The 5,975-nt window shown below is 38.6% G+C and overlaps 1 long non-coding RNA gene across 1 annotated transcript; it reads left to right on the forward strand.

Moving 5' to 3' along the window:
• Positions 1-207: 207 nt before the first annotated feature.
• Positions 208-1,335, forward strand: LOC141349770 (uncharacterized). The gene is made up of 3 exons (XR_012357798.1): positions 208-719; positions 989-1,060; positions 1,161-1,335. It is a non-coding gene; the product is annotated as an uncharacterized lncRNA (long non-coding RNA).
• Positions 1,336-5,975: the final 4,640 nt, after the last annotated feature.

Raw genomic sequence — 5,975 nt, forward strand, 5'->3', positions numbered from 1 at the left:
TTCTCATAGTCCATAACTACTGTAGATTTATCTTTGTTTAATATATACATTTAGTTAAATCATCAAACATCTGTATGACTTGCCAGTGACTTGCTTGACTCAAGCTACGACTTGACTTGCTTGACATAAAGCAGTGACTTGACTTAACTCTCACAAAAAATGACTCGGACTTGCTTGAGACTTGAAGGTTAAGACTTGAGACTTAAGCACTATTCGGACGGGATTAGTTTTCCAAACGACGTTTGAGTTTCAACGTGTCCCCCAGGACGTCTGTGATTTTATGTACCGATTCGAACGGGACTAAATTTTACATGCTATTCCAGAGGTGGGAGTGTCTGTTTCATGCGTTTGGGCGTTTCTGAAGATCACATGCTCTGGATGCACGCTCATATGACGTAGCAGCAGCGCAAACATGGCGGCGAGAAAGAAAGCGAGACACTGGACTCGGGAGGAAACTTTAGCTTTAATTTCGGTATGGAGTGAACCTACATTCCAATTTCAATTTGAACACTGCGTACACAATCACAAAGTTTGGCAGGAAATCTGGAAAAAAGTTTGTCAGGTTTGTCCTTCGATACAAAACACGTTCGACTCCATGAAGTGCAAAGACTGCATTGAATATCTCAAGCGACTTTATCGGGACTGCGTGAAGCACAACAACAAGACCGGGTCTGACCCACAACGTTGCCCATATTATGATGAACTGAACTCTGTTCTTGGTTAGTAACTGCTTATGTTTTTATATTATTTTATATTTATTGCACAATATAAAGCTCTTTACAGTTTACTAATATTGCACTTTTAAAACTGTGTTATGTACAAATGTATTTCACGATAGTCATAAACATTGTTATGAATAAACATTTCTATAAGACCAAAATGTAAACTGGCTAAAAATAGATGGCATATTACATCTGTTTGTGTTCGTATTTCATAATTTAATTTAAAATGTCAATATTAAGTTATTAATTTTCGTGCATTTCCTTAGCATGTCGCCCTATGACTAACCCTGGGGATGGACATATGGATATGTCAAGCTCAGATGAGCAAGAACATTCATGTAAGTTTTCAAAAATTTCTCATTTTACAAATTATCACTGTTGCCATTTAAATGAGATATTGCACCTCTCAAATGTGCCAAATCATATATCTCATCACAGCTAGCAGTGCAGACACATCTGGAGTATCAGATAATGTACCAGACCAGCCAGCAGCAGCAGTGACAGCATCTGAGAATAACAGCAGTGTTATGTCTCAGCAGACCTCAAATCGTGGCCAAAATCCCACCACTACAAGTAAGTTGCTTTGAAACTTTTGTTGTTGTTTTTAAGCAAGCCTTCATAAGTAATGAATAAATCAGAAATATTAAATCTACATTAGGGATGCATAACGGTTAATTGCGAATAATCTATAGCAGAATAAAATGTTTTTACATGATATATGTGTGTGAACTGTGTATAATAGTTATGTATATATAAATATGCACACATGCATGTATAATTTTAAGAAAAAAAAAAATTACCTATAAAATAAATTACACAGAACTATACAAGCAATGTATACAAGCATGTGTGTGCATTTATCTACACAGTTATTATACACAGTACACACACATATATGATGTAAACTTTTATTCTACTATAGTTTAGTTGCAGTTAATCGCTATGCATCCCTAATCTACATTATGAAGAGTTTCGTTGCAAAATGAGACAACTCCGTTTTTAACATTTTTGTCAAAACATGTTTATTGTTGTTATTATTTTGTTTTTATGGTGCTACTTAGCTGTATTTTTTAAGTTATAAAGGTTTTAATGAAAACAAACCAACTGCAGTAAAATTGATATTAATTGGAATGCACAACCGAAAAACGAGATTTCTGGAAAAAAAAACCCGGAGTAATATAATTCTCTGTGACTGCCAATACGTATGTGTTGTTGTCATGATGTAATGTAATTGTGTAATTATGATCTTTCTCATCAGGCCGCAAAGGCAAAAAAAACTCAAATCATGGAGGCTATGGAGAGAGGGATAAACATGCTTATTCAGCATGATAAAGATGCCACTGAACAGCGTCTGGACAAGGATCAGATGGCCTGGGAGAGACAATTCCAGCAGGCCAGACTAGATCTAAAGAGAGCACGTTTTGAGTTTGAGGTGAAGCGCCAGGAAGATGAAGATAGGCGTGCACGAGATACCCAGCAATTCATGCTTCAGCTTATGCAGATGATTAGACCTACAGTGCCACAGTATCAGCCCTCCACTTCATTCACACAATATCTGGGTCAGCAGTATTATCCATCTGACAGTTTCTGTGTTCAACCGGAAGATGTACACCCAAACCCATCACTAACGCAGTTCCATGAACAACGTTCCTTATCTGACCAAAGCCATGACAAGTAAAGCTACAGTTCATTAAAAGTACTTTGTGTTCCTTTGGTTAATTTATAAGCATTTTTGTGCCGTTGCATTTGTTTGCACAAGTTTAAAGTTATTGCAATAGCCTTTTTTAAGACATAATGATGTCATTATTGTGGAGGTTGTGTTTTTGCACTTTGCAATGTTTACATATTATGTTTTGATGTGTAATAGTACTACTTGAAGATGAAGAATGCAGTTTATTTGAAATGTACAAGTGAACAGACAAGAAGTTTAAGTTTTATAATGTTGTTAAGAAACATATTTTTGAGAAACAGTACATATGTTAATGCCAAAACACAATTTTTGAGAAACCGTACATGCTTAAGCAAAACAAGCATTTACAAAAGTGCATAAGACAAAAAATGAAAATAAAAGTTCACTTAAAAGTTCAGGTGTGTGTGTGTGTGTGTGTGTGTGTGTGTGTGATGTTGCTTTACACATAAAAAGTCACTGGTTTTCAGAAATATGTAGGACTAATGCTTCACGGATATCATCAGCAGTACAGATGACCTGGTCATGCTGTGGTGTAACAAGGGTGCCTTCACCTGAATCGGTATCTTCATGCTCTTGCTCTGTGTGTTCATCCTCAGGCTGCTCTGTTGTGTTTTCTTCATATGTGTGTATTGGTTGATCAAAGAAATTTAGCTTCAAAGATTCACAAAAGTTGTGCAACACAATGCACGCTGCAACAATAAACTTCACATTTTTAGTTTCACTGTCATTGCGCTTCATTAGACAGCGCCATCTGCCCTTAAGACGGCCAAAGGAATGTTCCGGGTGAATCCTTGCCCTGCTCAGACATTCATTAAATTGTAGTTGGGGCCCTCTTGCAACTCCTTCTGGGTATGGTTTCATGACGTTACGAGACAGGCAGTATGCAGAGTCAGCCACAATCAAAACGGGTATGTCAACCCCTTGTATGTTTCTGGACAGTGGTGGAAAGCAGGTGCCATTTTCCAGCTTTGCATGCAGCTTTGAGTTTTGAAACACAAAAGAGTCATGGCACTTACCAGGCCAGCCAACGTCAAAATCCATAAACATGTACTGATGATCCACCAGGCCCTGTAACAGCACACTGTACCATCCTTTTCGATTATAGTAATCAGTGTAAAAGCTGGAGGGGGCTATAATTGGAATATGTGTACCATCTAGGGCCCCAGCACACATAGGAAACCCTGACTTCTCTTCGAAGCCTCTAATAATGGTTTTGACCTGTTCTTCTGATGTTGGCATCTTAACAAACTTACTTTTTAGTTTGCAGAGACCCTGACACACCTCCCAAAACACATCACAGGCAGTGCTCACCCCAGTGCCAAAAAGGTTTGCAACGTCATGAAATTCTACATTGCTTGCTAATTTGTAAAGTGTCATAGCAACCCATTTTTCAATGCATACTGGGGTCTTCATTGTTGTGGATTGCTTTGTTATGTGAGGACGACGAAGGTCACAAAGATTCAGGAAGGCATCCTGTTGCAAGTTTAAGTACCACTCAGTCTCCCCAAAATTTTGGAGGATCTCTGTGTCCCAAAAGGCATTTGAATGCTCCTTATTTACACTTGGTGTTGTAGTCATGCTGTACACTGTAGAAAAGTTACAAAGTTAAAACAATCAATTGATTTGGGTGATGAAAAGTGATGTTTGAAATTTTACTTGAACAGTTACATTAAAAAAAAGAAAAAAGTTACATTTAAAATTATTACATGAATAAAACATGTAATTTATTAACTTAATTTTAACTAATCAACAAATCCTGCTATAGCAACCTACGTGTTTTATATAACTTGTTGCTTATAATAAACCAATAGAAATAAAGAAATCATGATTAATAACAATATATTATCTTCATTAATTAACATTACTATTCCGGAGTTGAACAACTTTGAACGGAGTTTCTTACCTGATACTGATATTACAGTGGCCTGTCTTAACAGTGTACGAGATTTGGCTCGTCTTGATTTATTTTTTATATTCCGCCGAATGGAGTAAATATCCATCTCTGAATGAATGGAAATGCAGGAAGTACAATATACGCGCGGTAGTAGACCTTACGGCAGATCACGTTGGCCAAAACACGAAATGAACTGCATTTTCAAAAGATATTGCGGGCAAACACAGACATTTGCATTCGGACGGGATTACATTTCTCAAAGGATCTCTGAGTTCGGCGAAAAACAGTAGGTAAATTGCTCTGGAATTCTTACGGAGGTCGTCAGAGAAAAACACATACATGGCCGATTCGGACAGGGTTAAAAACACAGAGGACCTCTGAGAAGAACGATTTTCTCAGAGGTCCCCCTGTAATACTAATCCCGTCTGAATAGGTCTTTACTTGTGACTTGCACATGTGTGACTTACTCCCACCTCTGCAATTTTCCTCACATTCACTCTCTCATTCAGACACAGACAGCGGTGTTAGCCATGCAAGGCGCCATCCAGCTCTTCGGGAGCAGCTGGGGTTAGATGTCTTGCTCAAGGACACCTCGACACTTGGTCAGGTGGAGCCGGGCATTGAACCACCAACCTTCCGATTTGTAGACAACCTATATGAACCACTGAGCCACCCCTTACGAAAATTAACCATGGTTACATTGTGGTAAAAGTGTAGTAACCATGTTTTTTGGTGTATTGATTACTAGGGCTGCAGCTATCGATTATTTTTGTAATCGATTAACCTAGCACTGAATTGATCGATTAATCGAGTAATCGGATAAAAATTTTGTGTGTGTTTTTAAACAACCAAAACAAATGATGCATAACGAAAATAACGTGGCTGTAAAATGTTCAAGCATTTGGCTTTTATTTCTAAAAAAAAAACTGAGGTATTTGGCTCCAAAAAATAAGCCTATTTATTTCAATTTTTACCCATTTAGTGTTTATAAGTGCCAGTGCCAACAATTAAACACTTTAATTTATTAATATGCACAACAGGTTTCATGCTGTAATATAGCCCTGACATCAAAGTAAATATCTGGTTTATGTACATTTCTACACCTGCAGCATTTACCATTAGGCAACTAACATTTAATATATCATTTCTGGGGTGAGCCTATTTGCTATGGCAGGGGTTCCCAAACTTTTTTTCCTGCGCACCCCCTTCTATGCCCCAACCGGGTTGGCGCACCCCCAATCCACACTTCAAAAAAAAAGCTAAAAAGATTTGTTTTTAAAGACTCATGTTTAATCTTGCGCAAATAACCAGGGGCCGGTTGCAACTACGTCTGACATTGTGAAATATATTTACGCGTGTTGCACCATCTGAAACTATCCAGATAGCAATGAGTCGGCGGACCACCGGCGGTGCTCTGGCGGCAGTAAGCGTCATAAGGGCGTAATCGCAAACAGGTCTGACGGCGGACCGCTTTTGCATAAATTAAGCAGTCGGTCCGCCGGCTGCATGCTGGAGGCATCTCGCAACAAATGAGAGTGACGTATTCGGCGGCAAAAGTTTCATTCCCGCCAGTGGGACGCACCTATAGCCGACAGCTTGGGGCTGGCAACATAAAGAAGCCATGCGGATATTTTTTGCTATCTGGGAGACACAGCTATGCTCAGCGTAG

The sequence above is a fragment of the Misgurnus anguillicaudatus genome, chromosome 15, assembly GCF_027580225.2.
Source record: "Misgurnus anguillicaudatus chromosome 15, ASM2758022v2, whole genome shotgun sequence".
NCBI lineage: Eukaryota > Metazoa > Chordata > Actinopteri > Cypriniformes > Cobitidae > Misgurnus > Misgurnus anguillicaudatus.